This window comes from Tenrec ecaudatus, chromosome 11 (genome assembly GCF_050624435.1).
Source record: "Tenrec ecaudatus isolate mTenEca1 chromosome 11, mTenEca1.hap1, whole genome shotgun sequence".
Lineage (NCBI taxonomy): Eukaryota > Metazoa > Chordata > Mammalia > Afrosoricida > Tenrecidae > Tenrec > Tenrec ecaudatus.
In genome coordinates, this window is record NC_134540.1 from 36,698,345 (window position 1) to 36,722,620 (window position 24,276).

Sequence of the window (24,276 nt, forward strand, 5' to 3'; positions counted from 1 at the left end):
GTGCCATCAAGTGGATTCTGAGACATGGGGACCCCACGGGCCCTCTAGGAGTGTCTTGACTGTCATTGAAGCCGACCCACAGGTCTTTTTTCCTACCAAGCCAAGGTGTGCACACTGACGAACGGTAGCAGTCAAGTGCTTAACCAGTGTGCCACCAGGGCTCCTCAAAAACAGCACTGCAATTGCACTCCCCCAACGATAGGGGGACACCATTGGCCATGTCGTCTCTTCCAAAGGGGAAACCAATGCTGTGAATCACAGATCATTCCCACCGGGAGAGAGCCCGTGTGCTGAGGGAGGCAGTGGGTCGCGGAGATTGTGCTAGTCAGGCCTAGAATCAGCCAGTCCATGGTCAAGTGGAGCCTCCAAGACACACTCGGTGGGTAATTTGGGGTGATTTTAGCCTCTCCATACCTTCACTTGATCATTTTAGGGGAGGGGTAATAATATAATAATAGTGCCACCTCAACGAGTTATTCTGAGCATAAAATAATTTAGTATTTGCTAAAGCTTAGGCAAGTACCTGGCTCAAAGAAATGCTCATAAATGTATACTATAATACTAAGCATAAAGTACCATTTTATTACTGCAGTATTATGATGTGGCCTAATGCTGTCGTGCTCAGAAAGAATATGTAATGTAAATTTTGCCCTTAAAATACTTATGACCACTTTGAATTAATTTTCGAGGAAACACTGCCAATTCTATTTGGCATTCTATTTAAAGAAGAAGGAAAAGGCCTATTTTAATCAGGGTCGTCCTCATAGACCAGTGGCTTCCATGATAAAGAGTAATCGATGACTGTACTCCGTCCAATGTCAACCTGAAGAGACTCATCTAAATCACGCGACTTTGGATTTGCTGGACTAAATCCAGCTTCTTGGTGAATCATTTCTAAGGCTCCTGCTGTCTTCAACTCTGGGTTAAACACCGAAAAGATGCTTTATTTCAGCAAACAGGTAACGAGCAAGGTTTTCAAGGCCCTCTGCTTCTGTGTTCTTGTCAGTGACATTTCTGCCAATGTCCTCAAAGAGGTAATGAACCTCATCAGTACACCCAGCCATTCTCTCCCAGGAGCCTGCTTCCCTTGTCCCCTGACAGCCGCTATGGCTGGACAGCGCCTGGACACACTTCCATGTTCCCTTCCATACCGGGCAGGGCTCTGAAACTATAATCAGTCAATATCTTCTCATTAGCATTTCCTTAGGTCTCAATGGATGAGGCTAGCTTTCATTTGTGCCATGACCCCAGCCCATAAAATCAAGATGTCACTTGCAAGGACTGACATTTCTTAACAAGACAGATTTCATTTCTGTTTTTCTCCATTTCTAGGCAACTCGCAGGCTAATGGCTACAGAAGGTGTGCAGTCCTGCAACTGTGGAGAACAGGATAGCGTATCAAGTCTCAGGGACAAAGGTTAGCCCTGAGGTATGGGGAGTTCCTTCCAAACCCAACACAAACCATAACCCCCATTATCCGTGGCATGTGTATAACCCCCATTATCCGTGGCAGGATAATCAGCTTCATCCTTACAGGCTCTGTTTCAGAGTAAAACAATGAGAATGGGTGGAAATTTTCTGGAAAATTTGCTGTAAAATAACTGTATCACTCAATTTGACTTTTACGGTTGTTGTTCCCTGGCCATTCCTGCCAGCTGCTTTAATTCCTCTGCCTCTGTGTGAATCACTGGGCCCTTGGCATTTTCTATCACTCGAATGCTGTAGATGCGACTCAGACCAGATTGCCACACTCACTCGTTCTGATTCCTTTAAAGTGAAAGTGCAAGAACGGGCTTTTTTAAGAAGCAGAGCACAGATTTTATTTCTTGGAGGTTTATGCATAACAGATAAAGTTATTCAGATTCTCTAAGAAACCCTTCAAAAGTCTCACACGCAAAATTTAAATAATCATAAAAATACAATCATCCTCACAGAGTTGGTGCGTAATATTGAAAGGATAAGGTGGGTGGTGAGTGATTAATCAGTGATAAAAGGTCTCCCAGGAAAAGGTAAGAATCGTGCATGGTCCTGACTGCTCTATGAAGACTTTTTTTAAACCAGTTTTATTGGCATGCAATTCACATATCATAATTCAGAATTTCAATCATATTAAAGAGAGTTGTAAAATCATCACTACAATCAAGTTTGCAACATTTTCTTCTACTCATTGTCCTTAGCTCCTTGTTCCTCCCCCGCACCCTACCCCCATCTCCCCACCCCCGTCCTCCCAGTCATAGCCCCTAGAAATCACTACGCCACTTAATATCTCTATAGACTTACCTAACTTGGCCTTAATATCTAGAAAAGCATACCAATGAATTTTAATACAACCAACAATAACAAATAAAAGAGGAAATCCTCAATCAAGAAGAATGCAGAAAATATTAAAAACTAGAATGAATTTAAAATGGGTTAAAAGGGAAATCAAATGATAAAGTGTTACACTTTAACTCAACTGCATGTACAATACAGAACTAATTGATGAACTAAACACAATGGCCTAATATAACGTAATGACCCAGACCTGGAATTGAAGAAGTATGAATGGTCTCTCTCTCTCTCTCTCTCTCTCTCTCTCTCTCTCTCTCTCTCTCTCTCTCTCTCTCTCTCTCTCTCTCTCTCTGACTCTGTCTCTCTTTCCAGGCAGTCTGGAAGATGAGGACCTGTCTGCAAAATCTCAACCAAATAAGAGAACAAGAGGACAAAGCACTTTTGGTTACATGTTGTGGAGAAACATAGTAGCAAGGATATACTTATGTCACTGAAAGATAGAGAGTAAGTTCACATGTGTGTCAGAAGAGTATGATGCCATGATGTAAACATGTGTGTGGGTAGGAAAGTAGCCGTCGGTGAGCTCTTTAAGTGGTGCAAGTGGTCTGCACATGCAGCTGCTCAGAGCAAAGGTTTTGGTGTAATACTACCGATGGCGGGAGAGTCAGAAGAAAACCCAAGCAATCTACTTCCAAGCAACCGACCTCTGGCAATTCTGCAGGCGTAGCCCGTGCTCCGGAGTCAGTCAACTGCACAACTGATTGTGTGTGTTTGCTTGTTTTGCTATTTTTTGAAGAGGTATTAAATTCTTTTTAATACTTCTAATTCATAGGTGACACCAAGAAGCTGGATTTTGTTCTAGGTAACAAAATTACAACTAACATTTTTCCTTAAAGTTTCATTAATAAATCCATTAGTAAAAATATGCTATCTCTAAAAGGGAAAGATGGTGAAATCTTAACACTGTCTGTGTGTGTTTTCATGTGTGGCTTTAAGTCGAATAGCCATCGTTTCCCCCTCAGCTTTCCAATCCATCTTTGTTCGGTCAATTACGTTGACAAATGTGCACGTGTCATCCTGTGTTTCTCTCCTTCACATCTCCTCCCAACACACTTGTGACTTTCTATTCCTTGCTTTTGAACATGTATGGCAAATGACTATGTAGATAACAGCATATAGGCTCGACCTCAGAATTATTGCATCTGCTCCAGGACACTAAAAATAACGTAAGTGTTGAACCTTTAGGACACATTCAGCCTCAAGTTACAATACTGAAGAATTCTGTGGAAAGATATTGAACAATACAGGAAGCATAAATAGAAGATTGAAGAGTAACTATCTCAAAGAAGAACAGAGTCATGATACCAAGAATAATTGGTCACTATTCAGTTACAGTCATAAGATCAAAAATAGATTATGTTGAAGGCAGGAGATTAACCTGCACTGAAAGCACTGAGGAAAAGCAAGGCTATAGGAGCCAATTGAATACAACAAACGATTCAGTGCTAAAAGTTCTCACTGGTCTATGCTCAGACAGTTTGGAAGACAGCTACCTGCCCAACCAATTGGAAGGGAGCCATAGTAGTGCCCACTGCAGAAATGACTGAGCAATGTGATTAATATGACACACAAGTGACATTCCATTAAAGATAATTCAACAGCATTTTCAGCAACAGGGAGCTGCCAGAAATGCGAGCTGGATTCAGAAGAGGATTCATGCTGATGTCATGAATCTTGGCTGAAAGAAGAGAAGACCAGAAGATGGTTACTTATATCTTATTGACTATACAAAGGCATTCAATTGTGTAAATCACAATCCATGTTGGACATTACAAAGTATGGGAATTCCAGAACCCTTAAATATATATGCTCAAGCATGGTAGTAGGGCAGGAGGAAAGTCAAGGGAGATGGAGGAAAGAGCTAGGAGTCAAAGGGCATTCATGGAGGTCTAGACAAAGACATGTACATGCAAATATATATAGGAGGATGGGGAAATAGATCTATGTGTCTATATTTATAGGTCAAGTATTAAGGTGGCAGAAGGACCTTGGGCCTCTACTCAAACACTCCCTCAATGCATGAATACCTTCTTTTATTAAATTGGAACTCTACGATGCTCACTCTCCCGACACAACGGCTGGAGCCAAAGTGGGTGAACAAGTAAATGTGGTGAAGAAAGCTGATGGTGCCCGGCTATCAAAAGAGATAGTGACTAGGGTCATAAAGGCTTGAAGATAAACAAGCGGCCATCTAGCTCAGAAGCAACAAAGTCCACATGGAAGAACACACCAGCCTGTGTGATCGAGTGGTCCCAAAAGGATCAGTTACCAGGCATCAAAGAACAAAAAAATCATATCATTGACTGCACACCTCCATGATAGGATCGCTGAAGACAAATGGGTGCATAAGCAAATGTGGTGAAGAAAGCTGATGGTGCCTGGCTATCAAAAGAGATAGTGTCTGCGGTCTTAAAGGCTTGAAGGTGAACAGCGGCCATCTAGCTCAGAAGCAAATAAGCCCACATGGAAGAAGCACACCGGCTAGTGCGATCACGAGGTGCCCAAGGGACCAGGTATAAGGCATCATGCAAAAAAAAAAAAAAGATATAAGTGTGTGTATGTATGTGTATATGTATATATGTATGTGTATATTTGTATATATATATATATATCATATCAAATGAAGGGAGAAGTGCAGAGTGGAGACCCAAGGCCCAAGTGTCGGCCAATGGAGATTCCCTCATAGAGGGGTTTAGGAGAGGAGATGGGTTAATTAGGGTGTGAGGTAGTATCGATGAAGAACACAGCTTTCCCCCAGATCCTGGATGCTTCCTCCCCCCAACTACCATGATCCGAATTCTACCTTGCAGGGCTGGATAGGACAGAGGCTGTACACTGGTACATATGAGGGTTGGAGGTACAGGGAATCCAGGGTGGATGATACCTTCAGGACCAAGGGTGTGAGGGACGATGCTGGGAGAGTGGAGGGTGAGTGGGTTGGAAAGGGGGAACTGATTATAAGGATCCACATGTGACCTCTTCCCTGGGAGAGGGACAGCAGAGAAGTGGGGAAGGGAGACTCCGGATAGGGCAAGATATGACAAAATAACGATGTATAAATTACCAAGGGCATATGAGGGAGGGGGGAATGGGGAGAGAGGGGGGGGAAAAAGAGGACCTGATGCAAGGGGCTTAAGTGGAGAGCAAATGCCTTGAGAATGATTGGGGCAGGGAATGTATGGATGTGCTTTATACAATTGATGTATGTATATGTATGGATTGTGGTAAGAGTTGTATGAGTCCCTAATAAAATGTAAAAGAAGAAAAGAGAAAAAAAATGATTAGGGCAAAGACTGTACAGATGTGCTTTATACAATTGATGTATGTATATGTATGAACTGTGAAAAGAATTGTATCAGCCCCAATAAATTGTTAAAATAAAAAAAATATATATATATATATATATATGCTCATGTGGAACCAGAATAAGGGTATACTGCAATGTTTGAAAACAATGCCATCGATCATTTCTTGTGCCTTCTATTCTCTTCCTTTGCAAAAAGGATCTTTGTCTAGGTTGTTCTGTCACTGTTCTAGAATGGACTCATCCATACATCAGCATATGGAGCAGGGAGAATGATCCGGTGTTTGTTCCTTGGAGCTGCGAATCAAGAGGAACCACACCCAGACATTCCATGGAGACAAGCAGGCGATTCTGAACTCTGAACCTAATTCAATGTGATTGTTGGGTTACTACTCTCTGAAGAAAGTAAGTAAGCTTGGCGTGCACAATGGAAACACACAAATTTTTGTCATTAAGGCAGTGGACAAAGAGAGAATACACTGTTTCCAAATATGTCATGCCCCTCCCTGGTGGAAGAGCTGTATTCCTTTTGTGATGAGAGGGGCTTGATCATGTGATTTGTAAGGCCAGTGAAATGTGGATGGAAATAACACGTACCATTTCTGAGCAGATATTTGGGAGCCACTGCAAATCTACCACCTCTCTTCTTTCTTTCACAAGCCGAGCAAAGCACCAAATAGACACTGCTCTTATTCCCTACCTAGAAGCCAGTAAAATCCCTGGGAAGCCAAGCCATACCCCACAACAACAGCGACACCAACAACTAGCATGTAACATGAGCAAGCAATGAAGCACTGTCATTTTCATAAATGGCTGATATTATGAGGTTGAATATCAGTACAGTATATCAGCTTAACAGACTGATAAAGGTGATATCAAAGACAAATGACTAGTGACCACTGTCCCTGATAGAATTATCCAAGGGACAGTGGTATTATATACATTTTGATTAGTTTGATCAAAAATGCTGACCAGAAAACAATACCAAAAACATTCTGTTTATGTGTGGCTTACAGTGAATGTGCTAGGCTCTGAATTTTATATTTGAGAACAGCTGTAAGAATCCCACATGGTACTGGGCGAGACCCGAAGAGAAAGCTTTCATTCACTTGGGCGAGACCCGAAGAGAAAGCTATCATTCACTTGGGGGGTGGGGGGAGTCCACCTAATAGCAAAAGGGGGAAACATAATCTGTGCTCCAGTCTGGTGAAATATACTCCATAAAGAATGGTAGAGCTCCGGGATGACACAGAGAAGGAAATAAACAGGCTGCTGGCATCACTGTAATGCATTCAATGATCACATTGTGTAAAAGGCTAGCATTCATGAACCCAGTACAACTGACTTGCAGTGGGTACATCACAAAGCCATTGAATATGTATTACCACATATTTCTAATGTGAACCCACAAAACAAGTCCTTAGAACTTATTTCCAGAGCAAATCTTACAGTCGGACAAGATCCACGGATGTGTTCATCTGTGACAAAAACCTAGTAGTGGATTTCTGACCCAATCAGAGGTAGAGCTATGGATTCAAAGATGACTCACACACTCCTTCTACTGAAACATTAGGGAAAAATTAGAATTTTTTAATTATAGGAACACCAAAGATGGTCTTGGAGGGAAAAAAAATTAACTAAAGTGTCCACCCTGATCCAATGACGAGTCTCAGATTGTATTGCTATTACTGGCGTGCTTGTTGTCACTGCTGCCGGCGGTGCCGATTCACGGGTCCAGCTTTTTCTCCTCTCCTCCCTCCCACAGTGAGCCACTGCCCGTTGCCTGCAGGTCTTCTGCTGTGAGTGCACAAAGGCTGCGTTGTGTTGGTACTGACTATAAGCAAAGTAGGAACCGCTCTTAGATTTTAGAATGTACAACCTCAAACACTCAGTAACATACCTGGAGAGTTGTGCAGTGTGACTCATGGCAAGCCTCTGAATGTGCAAAATTATGTCAGCCCTGTAGCACACTGAGGAGGGAGTAGGTGTTGAAGCTTGCTTCCCCATCCAAACGCCCACCGATAGGGAGAAACTGGCAATGAGTAGACAAAAGCTGCCAACAGTGGTGTGATAGTCTAGGTAGACTACAGAAACAAATTCATGGACATTCATTTGTGCATAAGAAAAAGCTTTATATACAAGAGCAATTGAATATTGAGAAAACAATCCCAGCTGCGTCCAGATCAAGCCCATAAGTCCAATATTAGCCCATATGTCCGATACCAAACTATCAAGTTCACTTCAGACTCACAAAACACATGCAATAAAGCTGAATGCAGGAAGATCACAGACCAGTGGGTAGAAATTCTTGTGGATCCAGTGGCAGTGGAAGCATCTCAGTACTGGCAGGGGTCTTCACATGACTCCTTCAACTCCAGGACTTTAGTGCAGCTCCATGTGTCTTGTCCACAGGAATGACTCACAGAGAGTGAGTGTGTTTCCCGCATCCAGGGAGCTATTTATCTCCTTAGTGCCTCCAAATGAGGTCATCAAGCTGCCACCTGATTGACAGGCTAGACTCCACCCCTTCACATTTAAGTCTCAATTTGAAAACAGATTATGTAATTACCACAAATGGGAACCAAGAGAGATAAAAGCTTTTTATTAATGATGAATAAACATAGTCAATGCTTTCTTTCCAGTTTGATGAGATTAAGAATACTATGCTCAACCTGGAGCACAGAATAAGGTTCTCAACCACTCTACCCAGTTCATAGCACGCATCATCAATACCATGCTCTGTGTGGAGAAAGAAAATATTTAAAACCCTGATGATATGGAAAGAAAAAAGACTAGCGGTGACTGGTGGGAGTCACAGACTTAGATGACAGCAGGAATAACAAAGGTCAGGCCTCAAAGATGTACAGAATGTGAAGCAGTGGCATCTTTGGCAAATCAGAGTGCACACACACAAAGAGAGCACTTGCCACCAGGCCCCGGCCAAATGCTGCCTTGAAGACAAAGTGTCCCAAGGTGGCCATCCAGGCCTTCAAGAGCAGCCAGACATCCGGCCCTTCATGTGAAACTACTCGATATTTAAACGATAGCCAGCAATTCAGAAAGTAATAACATAAACCCGACGAATGGCAACAGATGGTGGACCACACACAACACATCTGCTTAACAGATCCCGTGAAGGATTCAAGTTTCCAGTTTCTGAGCTTTCCTGATGAACTCTCCCCATTCTTAAGTTATAATATTGACTCAAATTCCAAAGGAAAATGCCAAAGCAATGGAGATTTTTTTAATTGATTTTATCTAAATCTGTTAACTGTCTTTGACTACCACAAAAGGTTAAGTACTCAACTTTAGGTCTTAACCTGAAGCTTGGCAGTGAGAACTCACTCGAAAGTGCTTCGAAAGACAAGCCTTGACAATCTGCTCCTAAAAGATTTGAAAACCATATGGAATAGTTCTACTCTGCACACATCCAGTTGCTATGAATCAGAATTGATTCAGTGGCAAATTCCAGCAACAATAAAATCATGTGTAAGATCAAAGGAAAAAATACATTTGTCATTAAATACCATGAACATAACGATCCTCATTTTATAAGTAAACATGTTTGTAATGGACTGAACTTGCAAGCTTATTAAGTTTCAAATACTCCCCAAATGCAACTTTTACACTTCCCAGCCATTCTGCTGGGGAAATGATGAAGTAAGTAATACACACAAGGAGGATATAAGAAGCAGATTCTAGGCACGACTCTACCATGCCCGATGCTCTCCAGAGTGAACAGGTAGGTCTTAATTTTCCCAAACAAAAATGAAAAACAGAATTGGCTGATCCTCTAAATGTAAGATTTTCTCTGTCGGTACTAGACACCTGCTGCATGGAGTCTGGCTCCCACGAGGAGGGTCTCGGGGGTGGAGGAGGCAGAGAAAACTAGATCCTAGCACACCCACACATTTGTGCAGAAATTAGAAACTTTGTCACAAGAGGCATGTATGGAAATACCTTCGAGGCTGGGGATAGCAATACTTGAATGGCTCTGGCTAAACCCACATACGTGATTTGAGGAGCCGTTGCATGAGGCAAATGATAGTACACTTGGCTTCTACCAGACAAGGTGGGAGTTTGTGTCCACCCAAAGGCCCACTGAAAGAAAGGGTGGGCATTCTCCAGAGGCCAGTTCTGCTCGGACACTCAGGAGGTGGCTCAACTCCATGGCAACGGAGCCAGGCACAGGCACTTCAGGAAGGTTTGCTCCAACAGCACATTCTGATAGTCAGTCTTAATTCATAGTTTACTTCCTTCCACTGAAAGCACGTCACTAGCAATATGATACCCTGTTACGAATGATGTCGAGGAAAAGCTTCAGACATCAGATGAAAGACAGAGAGCGGCCACACAGGGCCCTTCACTGACAGTTTAGTACCCATAGGCCCTCAGGCATATGGTGAGAAATCAGGGCGTCTTCCTACTTCCTTTGTGAGCTTTAAGTTGCCTGGCTCCCCCACAGGATCGGGGTCGCCTGGGATGTGGTATCCACTCGTGAAGAATGTGAAGTTGGAAAAAACTACTATCTGAGGTTTCTTCCCATAATGCTGTTCTTTTTACAACACTATTCTCTTCTAACATTAAATAATCTTCCTTTTTTAACTCTCCATTCAGTATTTCATATGTGGAAATACCTGCCTTTTCTTATTCACAATATTCTTCTTTCTTTATTACATTATTTTTAACTGACCACAGTCTGTATTTGTTCACAAATACACGATTTGGGGAAGGATAGCCTTCCAAATATTTTATTCATATTAAACATTATATATTTCTAACAAAGGTCCTGAATTCTTTGGCCCTTCCTATGCCACCTTTAGGATGCCTGGTGGCATGGTAGTTATGTGTTGAGCCGTGATCTGCAAGGTCAGCAGTTTGAAACCACCAGCTGCTCCATGGGAGAAAAACAAGGCTCTCTATTCCCACATGGAGTTCCAGACTCGAACACCTAAAGTGGCAGTTCTATCCTGTCCTGGGATCGCTATGAGTCAACATTGACTCAATGGTAGTGAGTTTGAGGATGTTTTGTTTGTTTTCATTCTACATTTGCTCATTCTAAGGAATTAGATCCAGAATGTATGTAATGCACATTGAATATCATACACCTGCTATCTCAGTGACAGCTAATATGGAAACCATCAAGACATCTCGTCAAAACAAAGACACTCCCCTGGTCTTATAAAGGAGACCTGGCAGCATAGTGATTTCCATTTGGGATGTGATCCAATAGGGGCTCAGCAGTTCAAAACCACCAGCAGCTCTGCTGGAGAATGACGGGGTGTCTACTCTCAAAAACATTGGCAGTCTCAGAGACTCACAGGCACAGTTCTACCCTGACTCTGTGAGTCGACGTCAACTTGATGGCAGTGAGTTTGGTTTATGGTTTTGATCTGACATAGATTTGTCTGTAAGGGGGGAAATAACATTGGAGACATCGCAGGAGAGCCAACTAGACGAGGCAAAAAGGACAGCGAATCCTCAAGGACAAGGTGTGGAAGGGTTAGGAAAAAGGCAGAATGGAAACAGGAGAAGGGGGAAGGAGTGGGTGTGGGATGTTACAGTCAGGAGATTGCAATGAAGGAGTTGAAACAAATGCGCGAGCATGGTTGAATGTATAGCTGATCCTCTTCTCTGTAAATCGCCCGAGTCACAGCAACATATTTCTTAAATGTTTTAATCATCTTGTTTTAGTATAGGCCTATTTTAGGGAAGGCCTCATGGTCTGTGCGTGTGTATTAATTGTTCATACATGTCACTAGTTCAGTCACAATCGTGAGAGTTGTGCAACCTCCGTCGCCATCACTTCCTGGGTAGTCTTTCTTCTTTGACCTTGTGACTAGCTTCCTGTTCCCCACCCACTTCCCCTCCATGTGTCCCTCTAGACTTAGCCGCGGTGGGTTTCATATACAGAAAAGCATACAACATCAAAAGCAAAACACAAAGGAAAGGCCCAACAGCAACAGAGTGATACCTTCAAATAGATAACAGCAGAAAATGCTAAAAACTGGAATAATTACACATTGGCTCCAGGAGGAGCCCAAATGACATGGTGGCGCATGTTGACCAAACTGCAGAGGCAGTGGTTGGCCCTGCAGTGCCCTCTGCCTGACAGCAAGGCCTTTCCCATCCCTGGTCCCTAGTCAGAGGGAAAAATGTTTGTTATGAAAAAGTACTGCACAATTTTCTTTTCTTTAGAGGACAGGGGTGGGGGAGCAGAGTGGGAACCTAAATTCAGCCCTGGGAGAGTTCAAGAATGTGCAGGAAGGTCAGTGATCAGGGAGCAGTTGGAAGCAGGGCCTGGGGAGTGGTCCCTCCCACTTGGATGCTTGGACTGGGTGGGATCCTACCACACAGGAACCTTGCTAGAGGTGACTGGGTAGAGGGAGGCTGCCAGCACTGAGAGACCGGAGTCGTGCAGTTCTGGAGGTAAAGAGGGCTGAGGGTAGAGGGCCATCCTGAAAGAACAGAGTTCCAATGGCCCAGGCTGGAGCGGATGGAGAGAGGAGTCGGGGGGGGGGGGGGAGGCAGGAGCTGAGTCAGGCACATCAGGGGTTGGCGGAGAATTGTGCAAGATGGCCGAGCGGGTAGGGGTTGGGCACAAGCCTCCTCCAGGAGCAGGCTCTTGCTCCTAAAGGACTAAGGTGATGTAAATGGGGTGTTGGTTGGGGAATGGTGCTGGGAGGGCAGCACTGCTCACATAGCTGGTACTTTGGTTGAGATGCTTGTTGGTGACAGGAGCCGTCCCCAACCAGGGCCTATGACTCTGGCTTTGGCTGAGGGGAACTTGGAAGCCCTTACATTAGCAGGCAGCCTGGGAAGTCTGAGTGTGAGCTATATGGGTACCCCAGCTGGAGAGTTAAGAGACCAACTAAGTCTGCAGGGAGATCAGCAGGAGGGAGGAAGAGCTCTGGGAATGGGCACATTCCTCCTTCCTCTTCCCCTCTACCTTTTCCATTGTCTCTGGACCTGGGGGAGTGGATTCCTTAACTATTGAGTTGTTCCCATAAGATTGCTCATACCCAGGTTTTTTTTCTTTCTTGATGCTTTCTTCCTGATTGTTGAAGAAAGATTCACTCTCCATGAGATCAGTTGTCTATCTTGAACCAAAAACTCCCCAAGTGGTTTTTCTAGAAAACATTTAGAACAACAATTAAGAAAACTCTGGTCCCTGCTGAATCAGTTCATAGCTGGCCCAAGAGCAGCAAAACATCAAGTTAAAATAGATAATTATGCCATTCTTCAATGAATAACACCTGAGCAGGGGCAAGTTCTTCATGCCTATAAAAGATATCCACAATACATACATACACAGACACACGACCAGATCTGAGACATTGTGATTAATTGCATAATTTGATTTTGTAAATCTCATTTTTTAAAAAGATAGTCTTTGTAAGGATGTGTGCCCCCTTCAGAAGGCAAAGCAAGAGATCAATTAAAAAATGCCAAAATCAGAAAGAAGAAAGTTAAGGCTTTTGCAGAAGGAAAATCGGGGAGAAGGGAAATAATGGAGTACTGCAAATAAAGCAGCTCGAGAGGTGTGAACCAGCCTTTCTTCCCAGGGACCTCTGCGTATTTCCAGAGCACGTCCCAGGATGCCATCTTGTGTGAGTTCCCTGAAGATGTGCGTGACGGCTCATAAATGTTGAATTTCACTCGGCTGAAGGGGGGCATTTTGGTGACTCCTATCACTACTTCTCATAAACTGACGGCACAGACTCGGAAAGCAGCGAACGTTCAGACGATCATATGTGAGTTCTACCTCTTCGAGGTGCTGTCTCTCCGCAGCCCAAAGTGGTAGAAATGGGGGAAAACAAGAGCCAAAAACCCTCCCAGTGATATGCATGGAAATGCCCCACTCCCTCTCTCTCCAGACCAGTCTCACTGTTCTGTACACTAACTGCCCAATGACACGTGACACCATCTAGGACTTGAACAAATTGCTGAGAGAACACTGATACACTTAACATTGGCTAGTTTTAAATGTAGGATTTAGGGGTATGATTATTTCATTTTGTCATGAAGACAAAAATTATTTTTAAAAACAATTTGATATGCTTATAGACACGAATAAAGCCTAAATATGCTATCTCTCACTTCCCCAAACTCATCTAAAATTAAGCTGTTTCATGGCACTAACAAATTATAATGGAATCCGTAGCATCGATTTGCTCAATCCATTTTAAACACAAAATTGAAAACAGAGCGAATGCACTGCTGCTTAGACCACAGGTCGCCCTCATTATATTCAGCAACAAATATTGATACTGTGTGCGAGATGAGAAAGGATACATCTTTATCAGAAAGGTAAACAGTTGAATAAAGTGACATAAAGTTGTTTCCTAAATATTTTATCAGATGTCAGCATGGCATGGAAAAGAGATACGGGAACATGGCAGGGGAGCGAGCTCCCATTGGAACCTGTTCTACTCACTGCGATTGAGTGGATTCCAGCCCATAACCCTCCTATAGAACAACAGCGGAACTGCCCGCTTGGAGTTTCCAAGGCGGCCACTCCTTATGGGAGTGGAAAACTCACCTTCCTCCCCTGGAGCAGCTGGTGGTTTCAAACTGTGGGTCTTGTAGGGAGCACCCAACAGGTAACTCACTGCAAACATTTCCTGAAGACGGAGTCTACAATCAAGGACTAATCGTGAAACGTATAACTCATCTCCAGTCTATGCTGGTAGACTCCCCGGTCATAAGCGGAACAGACCACCCCCCATCTAGTCTGATGACCTTTTTTCCTATAAAGAGTAGGAGCACCCGTGTTCCACTTTCAATTCAAGGAGGAAGTTGCTGATTATGCAAAATTCCTCACCCAAAGAGGAATGAACAAAAATCCATGAAATATTTCCAGTAGCTTTATAGGCTTCAACCTGGTGACAGGTAACCTTGAATGTGATCATATTTGCATTGTCCAAAGAAAGATGGGTCCTGATAATTTATGTGTGGCAATGATTCATTACAATTTGCCCCAAGAAAACAGGCACAGTTTCCTTTTCTCACCGTTTATCCAAAGAATCTCTTGCTAATGTAATTTAAATCAACCTAGATTATTTACATTGAGATTGACAACACAGATGATGTTTCCTGTATGCTATTGGGAATGTGTTGTATGAGCACATCACCAAGCAAATCGACCAAGCTCACTGTCATCAAGTCAATTTCAACTCATAGCCACCAGAAAAATATTAATGCTCCTTATCAAAGAAAAATGTTTAAGCCCTCAGAAACGAGTCCCCCGGTGCATACATAACTCTAACTAGCAAAGTTCTGACTTTAAGGTGACTCAGTACTACCTGGAAGATAGTGAAATATAGATTGTTGGACCATACCCCTAGATTTTCTAGTTGAGAAAATCTAGGTTAAGTCTAGGGGATATTTTCATCTCTAATACTTTCCAGTTGAGGCTAATGTTTGTCTGGAGGCCGTACTTTTAGAGCAGCTGCCTTAGACTAACCTGTTGATGGAAATTGTCTAAATTTACAAATGCAGTGTCTAGAGCTTACAGCTGCAAAATAAAAGTAAATTGATGCATTTATGAAAAAACATTATCATAGCAGTATTCCCAGAACACATGAAAAATAAGAAGGGGAAGAGAAAAGCAGAAGTCATCCACAACCCAGGGACATCAGAACATGTATTGTATCGGAAGGAAAGATTTACTGTGGAGAAGACAAAGGACATGGGTGAGAAACATCAGAGTTCTGAGTTTGGATTCGTTTCTGCCCCTTTAGTCTCAAAGCATTATCAATCCAGTTTCTTAATCCATGGATCCCTCCCTAAAGCAGATGGGAAAATATGCCTTCCCCCATTGGGTCCGTGACTGTGATTACAGACGAAAAGCACAGCACCAGGCTCGGGGAAGGTGCTCCACAGAGGCTGACGAAGCTAGATAGTTTTCAAATGATCACGAAAGCTGTAAACATCCATTGAGGAATTTAAAAGAAGAAAGATATATGGTTGAAATGAAGTTTTAAAATACCACTTCTGTACTTTCAGGGTTGAGGGATTCATGCGGATCGTGAGTTACAGGAAGGCTAGTCTGGAAGGGTGACGATTAATTGTATCACCATGGTTTGGGTCTGGCTCACATACGGGGCTACTAACCAGCTAGTGGAAGGGTGGGACCACCAGCCACTCCACCGCAGAAAGATGAGGCTTCCTGCTTCTGTAATGAGGCACAGGCTAAGGAAACCCACAGGGGCAACTCTATACTGTCCGATAGGGTGGGGCACTATGAGTCAAAATGGACTCAATGGTAGTTTTTGAGAATCTACATGTGGTTTGCAAGGTATTTACCTGTGATTAATATTTATTATCAGTTGCTTTAAGTAAAGCAGATTAGCCTCCCAGTGGTTCGCAACCTTCCCAATGCTGAGACCCTTTCATACAGTTCCTCATGTTGTGCTGACCCCAACCATAAAAGTATGTTCATTGCTAGTTCATAACTGTAAGTTTGTTACTGTTATGGATCACAGTGCAAATATCTGATATGCAGGAGGTATAAGGTGACCCCTGTGAAAGGGATTCAACCCCTAAATGGGTCAAGACCCACAGGTTGAGAACCGCTGCTCTATACTGTGGGTGGGCTTCATCCAAAACATTGAAGCCAAATCTGAGCAAAAAAATGTGTTTTTCCTGAAAGAAAAGGAATTCTGCCTCAGGACTAACATAAATATCCTGCAGGAGTTTCCAGCCTGACACATAACTCTTGATTTTGGACTCGCCAGCACCTACAACCACCTGGAACTGCTGAGTCAATTCATGAAAAATCAATTAATATCTCTCACTCTCGCGCTCGCTCTGCTCTGGTGTATGTGTGGGGGGAGAACCAGAAGGAAGCAATTCAAACTCGCCAACCACACTATGGGAAAAAGTTCAAGAGTTCTCTACTCCTGTGCAGATTAACAGCCCCAGAAACTCTCATAGGGTCGTAAAGAGTCGGAATCAACTCAATGGCAACACAGTTATTTAGAATGTGTGTGTGTGTATTCAGAACAACTCTATAGTTTTCAAATTATCATAAAATCCAGTAAAGAATATATATATATATATATTCTATCAGCTTCCCCCACCCCTGGCAGACCCTAACTAATACAGAGAGCCACTGAATAATTTAACTTAAATTAGGCCATGTCCACGATACGTAACAAATAAATGAGGGATGGATTCAAGGGATACTTGCAATTAACATGCATAGTAAGCATGAAGATTGAAAAATACAAAATGTTTGATGAGGATATGCAAACATTCATGATTTTTTTTGAAGGAAAGAAAAGTAAAGCTGTTGATAATATATATAAATTTTTTAATTTATGCATTTGCAATTAGTGGGTCACCCAATTGCATCAATATGCCGAACTGTAACAGAAATGCAGGAGGCTAAGAACAATAAATCAAACCAAGAGAGATCATTGTAAGTTCATGAACTATAGATAAATATTGTAATTTCTTCTCTTCAAAATAAATCTTTATAATTACATCTTGGATTGCAAGCGACAAACTAAAGAGCTTCAAGAATCACTGTCAATGGATATTGACCGAACTATAGTTATAAGAAAAAAACTGCATAAAAGAAACCAATGTCGGCCAGAAGCTCGTTACCATCATTTCTGCCCTGCTCCCATCAGACTTCGCCTTCACCATCACAATGGATGTCCTTGACTTATAAGTTTCCGTGTTTAACTAGTTGGACCTTTTCCTGTGTGCTTACAAGGACCACTGACAACTACGAGATCTCTAGTTGGCCTACTATTCTGAGACTTCTTATTCTATTTTGGATCACGAGCACATTGGATAATCTAATGAAGGCGCTAGGTATATCCTTCAGCCAGAAAAGTACTGAGATCAAAAATTTGCATTTAAATGCAAATTGGTACCAGATTCACAATTTGTGATCACTGCTACAAAGAACAAAACACATATCCGTTACAGGATGGGTGTATGGGGAAGGCAATATGAAAGAAGAGACTTGCCAGGCAGCCATGCTGAACTTCGCTACCACAGAACTTTAGAAGGCCTACAGAAGGGGCATAAAAGACATGACTTTTAAAATACACTTTCCAAATGTCCTTTTTAACAACCAAATTAATTACACATTGATATCAATCAAGACACAAAGGAAATACCTTGAAATAAGATCAAGGGCAAAGCAAAGTCACATGAATTATAGATAACAGAAATTAGCCTGTAACTGTGAAATATTTCTTTTTTTCTAAAGATGCAACAAATAAGGCAGCCAACATTACTACCTTCCATAAAGATTGAATTCTAAAGACTTTCATCATTAAGGTCTCATTTGTAATTCTATGCAGTCGGAGGACTATTGGAAAAGAAGCGATCCTTAGCTGAATCCTTTAGGAGATAAGAGAATCACATTTCTTACAGGAACTAGAACTATGCCTCTCCAACCAGCACAGCAGCAGTGGAAACAGCCAAGTAATGGCTGAGTCGCGCGGTCCGTGATACTCATTTAGTAGCATCACCCACGTTATCCCCAGGAGATAGTCTCGCACTCCAGCATAGGACGCATGTGTGGCTCCCCCACATGTGTGCTTTCCTTCGTCAAGTTCCGTACGGCCACAGGATCTAAGCCATGTTCACTCGATCTCCTCACCACAGCATCACCCCTTTGAATGGGCCTCATCGGTATGGGTGGGGAGAAATGAGTGAGGCAGCTTATGTCTCCTCTTAGTGCATTTTTATTTGGTTCTCGTGTGCTCATGTACACGCACACACGCATGTTCACACACAGTGTGCTTATCAGATTTTATTGAGGCCTGGGGAACATATAAAGGATCTATTACATGGACGTGTTTTAAGTCTTTGTTAAACATTAGCTATGCTGTAACCTGAGAAGTAAAATCCTTCACAAAAATACCCCTGTGAATATTCCCAATATTTAACTTAGCTGTCTCTAGCCGTCTTACTATTACCTGTCAGCCCTCTGACATTCCACCTGTTTCCTATGGTAGCCTTGCCTCTGGCTGCTCTTCACTTCATGGAAGAAGCCTCTGTGTACGCACTGGTATGTGTGGGACATTCGCATCTCACCTCTCCCAGCCTGAGGAAACGTCTCTGCATTCAGCAAGGAAGGAGTACACACGGTGGTTCGGGTGATGGAGGCCCTATTCTGAGAAGGTGGATATCATTTGATCATAGGCCCACTTAACCGATAGGGGATTCAAAAAGGCCCTCTGTTCTTCCAGGTACAACTAACTGTGAGAAAGATCGCCATGTTTAACACTGTGCCCACCCACCCCACCACCGCCCACACACATTCTCATCTTCTAAAGCAAAAGATGACTAAGATTTAGTTACAGCATAACCCAGATCCATAAAGGGAGAAAAATAAATATTACTCTAAGTGTCTGCTAAATCGTTTGGCTGCCAATCTCTTGGTAGAATTTTTATTTTATTTTATTATTCAGAACAGGATATGTTCCTTTAATCATATCATACTCTCAAATTGTGCCCCCTCTAATTTGATGGCTTAAACACAAGGCTGGATGCCAAACCATATGCTTCTCCGTGGCTGTCTCCTTGATCCACAAGTCCGTAGCCAGATTTCTGTAACAATCCCTTTCAAGGGATTTAAAATCTTTACAAAGGCATCATGCTTGGCTCCATTAAACTATCACCTTTTACATCTTTCTCTAGTCTTGTGTCTAGCTAAAACCTAATTTGGGAGATCAAAAATAAATGGACTTGGTTCCTGGACAATGGATCATTTTATTTTGTATTCTCTAGCCACCCTGCTCCATCTCCGTGCCCGCATTCTCCTCAAGTGAGGGCTCAAGGCCCTCCGCCTGCCATCCAAACTGTGTCTTCTTTCTGCCCTACGTTTGAATGGCTTTCTACCATCCTCTCCCTCCTCTGCCCTCGAATTCCTCAAACCCCCTGCATGAATATTGTTTCAATAAAATGATGGCCAGGAGGGTCCTCATATCCTCTCAATTAGGGAAATGCTATTCTGGCAAGGTAGGGAGAGCAAAAGAGAACTTCCTTTATTCCAACTTAGTTCACATTAAATGAAAGCATGTAATTGAAGCTAAAGGGTTAAATTCTTGCATTGGATAAATACCATAAGAAATAAAGTTGCTTGATAGTAAAAATTACTATCATAATTCAAGTGACAATGAAGATAAGCCATTCAATCTATGGGTATTACATGCTTAGGAAAATTACTTTTCCATTCAAGCAGACAGATGGCTGAAAAGTAAACTTGCAAGTCATGAAAATGAGATAATAAAGAAGGATATTGTCAATCACTGTGCAAGCTCTGAAATGTCTTTCTATGTGAGCAGATACTTCCCAAAACGTGAGCGCCAAACTACTAACTGCATTCTTTAACTCCACAGCACCTTATAATTCATAGCTCTCATCATGTATGAAAGGAAACATTTAAGATTCTGATCAATTTCATGAAAATTCTATTTGACCCAAATTCCCCAGCCACAATAAAAGACATTGATAAGAAAACCAAGATAAAACTTAACCCCCAAATTTGAATCACTGAAACTAAATTATCATGAAAATAGACCCACATTTGCATCTTGAAGGAAAACTATTTGTTACATCAATTTCAAGCTTTTAACACTAATTATTAAAAATTGATCCAGCCTAAGTTAAGAAAAACCTCTCTTATATTAAGGAATCAGGCTAATATTAAACAACTTAATATTAAAAGTATAATTATATCTTTCCCCGTCTTCTTTGAGCACGTTCAGCCGGCCGGTGGCACTTGTTTGTCGGGTTGTTGCAGTCGCTGCTCACCCAGGGGAGCGTCTCTGTGGGGTGGGAACCCTCCAGGAAAAATTTCCCATAGCCACAATGCCGAAAATGGTGATAGTGAAAAAATGGCTGAGCTGGAGGCCAAAACCTGTCATCAGATTGAGTATTATTTTGGTGACTTTAATTTGCCTCGGGACAAATTTTTAAAGGAACAGATCAAACTAGGTGAAGGCTGGGTACCGCTGGAGATAATGATAAAATTCAACAGGTCAAACCGTCTGACAACAGACTTTAATGTAGTAGTAGAAGCATTGAGCACATCAAAGGTAGAGCTCATGGAAATCAGTGAAGATAAAACTAAAATAAGAAGATCTCCAAGCAAACCCCTCCCCGGAGTGACCTATGAGTATAAAAATGATGTAAAACTCAGATCTGAATCTATTAAAGGTTTCCCAACTCATGCCACCCGCGATGACATCAAAGAATGGTTGGAAGGCACAGGTGAGACACTAAACATTCGGATGAGAAGACCCACGCACAGAGCAGGTAAGGGGTCAATATTCATGTGTCTGAGAGAACTGGATGTGCTAAGACCACTGGCCAGAAGTATAAAGACACAGACTTCTAATACTTTTCAAGGACGACTACTTTGCAAAAAAGAATGAAGAAAGAAAGCAAAACAAAGTGGAGGCTGAACTATGAGTTAAACATGAGCAAGAAGAAAAACAGTAGTTAGCAGAAGATGCTGAAATGAAGTCTCTAAAAGAAAAAATGGGCTGCTTGCTGAAGTTCTCAGGTGACTGAGGTGATCAGACCTGCAGAGATTTGCGCATCCTTTTGCAAGTCATGGGGAAATCAAGTGGACAGACTTTGTCTGAGGAGCAAAAGAGGGAGTCATTCTATTTAAAGAAAACACTAAAGAAATGCTGGATAAAGCCAAAGATGCGAGTACCAATAACCTACAACTCAGAAACAGAGAGGTGGCGTGGGAAGTCCTAGAGGCAGAGGTGGAGAAAGCAGCACTGGAAAGTCAGGGAAGATCAAGAGGAATCCCTGAACAAATGGAAGTGGAAAGGTCGCACATTTAAAGGAACGGGAAAGGGAAAGGGAAATAAAGTCGCCCAGGCTGGGTCGGCTGAAGGAAAAGTACAGTTTCAGGGCAAGAAAATGAAATGTGACAGTGCGGCTGAACGTGATGAAAAGGGTAGTACAGCTGGACCAGTGAAAAGAGCAAGAGAAGCAGCAGACAAAGAAGCGTCACATCAAAACAACAGAAAGCAGAAAATGGTACAGGAGACCAGTTGTGTGATCAACCACTGTAACATTTGTTTTATTTACAATTAATCTCCTTTTCTCTTTGGAGATTTTTAAAAAGAAAATCGAATTACCTTCAATGTCCACCTGTAAGAACGGAAAATATTTTTGTTGTTTTTGTCTTTTTGTTATCAGATGAGGATTTTTTAATGTATAACTGTGTGTTAACAGATAATTCAAAAGGACTTTTCTTCCACTAAATTGCCTTTTTAATATGAGGATATATTAATATACAATTTAATAAAATATATGCTATATAAAAAGTACAACAAAGTATAATTATTACAATAGCCTATCTTAACATACATTCATAATTCTACAGTAGTGTCCTGAAACCCTTACCAGAAGAAGAAAAGAAAAAAAACTGGCTATTGAATTTTATCATTTTATCTCCAAGCAAAGCGCCACCTCTGTCTTCTTTAATGCACGTAAGTGAAACAGACATGTAGTCCCTGGCGTAGTTGGAGTCCCATTTGTAGTTAGTTATGCCTTTGAACTCCACCATGTTGCCAGGAGAGTTACATGGGAAATCACTGAAAGACGTGCCAAGGGAATACACAGGGGAAAAGTATTTAAAGGCCAGAGGCAAATCGAATGCTAAGGCAAGATGAGCATTTAAAGGGATTTGTCAAATTGATGGAAAAGCATACACAAGACAAATGTGCCTGATAAGGAGAAGGAAAGGGGGAGAGAAAAATGACTTACATTTACCTTTAAACCAGAAATCCCACAGTGGAAAACAGGCATCAATACATCCACATCACTACAAATTTAAAAGAATGGAAAAGGTCAGACTTGGAAAGATATAATTAAGAAATACTTTCCTAGAAGGGTCCATTACGAGTGTTAAACCAATATGTCTAAATGTCAAATGAACTGGTGTACTGAAGTATCGGACAGAGCCCCATTAGATCATACCAACTGAGAAAAAGGAATCCTGCTTAATTTTCCAAAAATTACTCAAATTTCAAAGACCATACCGAATCCAAGTCTTTGGTGTGCCCATACCATCCAGGCAGCGAGTATCTGTCTATTATTTTGTGAGATGTTTCCAGTTCTCACACATTACCCAATACATGACCAGCAGGTGTGACAGCTGCTGCACACACGGTAGATGCGTTATGGCTTTAGGCAACATTAGGATAACAATTCATTGCTCAACATTGCTCTCAACAGGGTTCATCATTTTGTGGCATTTGGAACTTTCAGCCAAATATAACGTATTGAAAGAGGAGAACCTTTTCAAATGTCTCAGAGGATTTCATACTTTTTTCTTGGTTCGTAGGCCGAGTCCAGTCATTCCTGGATTGTTATATGATTTGTAAATTGTATTACTTCAATAATGCTCATTCAACAACAACAAAAATACTGCAAATCATTATGGAGAAAGCAGCTGCAGATTTCTTCCACAGCATGGCTGGTGCGATTGAATGTCACCCCTTGCAATTAGTGATCAAATGCCTAACACACAGCACCACCAACACTCCTTTTCGGCACACTGCATTGTCACTGTTGTTGTTGTACAGTGGGTTCTGACTGGGAGCCACGCCCAGTACCACGGAGCCAAAAAGAGACCAGGCCTCGGCCATTCTCCCAATCGGTGTGATGGTTGACCTCCTTGCTGAAGTCACAGTGTCCATCGTCTCGTCCAGGGCCTTCTCTTTTCCACGGTCCCTCTGCTGTACCAAGCATGATGCCCTTCTCCAGCGACTGGTCTCTCCTGAGAACACGTCCGAGGTACATATGACCAAGCCTCACCATCACTGCCTCGTAGGAGCATCTGGACTGTACTCCTACAAGAGACTCTTTTTCTGGCAGCCCGTGATGCTTTAAAAATTATTTTCCAGCAGCAGAGTTCAAAGGAACTAATTTCTCTTCAGTCTTCATTCTTCGAAGGTCTGATTTCATAGGCATGGAACAACTGAAAGCACCATGGTTTGGTTAAGATGAAGCGTAGTCCTCAATGTAACCGCCTTGCTTTTCAATATTTTAAAGAAATCTTGTACAGCAGATTTACCCAGTTCGGTACATCAGTTGATCTCAACTGCTGCTTCCATGACCAATGATTGCGGATCCCAGCAAGATGAATTCCTTGACAACATCAGTCAGTTCTTCCTTTTGCACTGTGTTACCTATTGGTCCGCTTGTGAGGATTTATCCTTCTACATTGAGTTGTCATCCATACTAAGAGCTACAATACTTAATCTTCACCAGTAAATGCCTGAAGTCTTACATATCTAAATAGTAGAAATGACGCTAAAATAGCACAGAAATTAGAATATTATCGGGTCACAATTGACTGCATTTTCTTATACTTGTAAGTCACATATTATTACTAGTCCTACAAAGATGTTTGTCAAAATCATAGCTTTTCCCATACTTATTTAATCCGTGGCTGGTTAAGTAGCATGAGAATCAGGTGTGTATGGAGAACGCGGCATTGGGTTTGCAGAAAGACTTACTAACAACCTGAAATATGTTGACGGCACCACCTTGATTGCTAAAAATGATGAGAAATTGAATCATTTACTAATGCAGATAAAAAGTGAGTCTTCAGTATAAATTAGTCTTTAACACAGTAAAAT

At 42.0% G+C, this 24,276-nt stretch overlaps 1 pseudogene; it reads left to right on the forward strand.

Annotated features, from left to right (window-relative positions):
* LOC142461613 (lupus La protein homolog) overlaps window positions 1–21,699 on the forward strand; it is a 28,063-nt pseudogene extending 6,364 nt beyond the window's left edge.
* The last annotated feature ends 2,577 nt before the right edge of the window (window positions 21,700–24,276 follow it).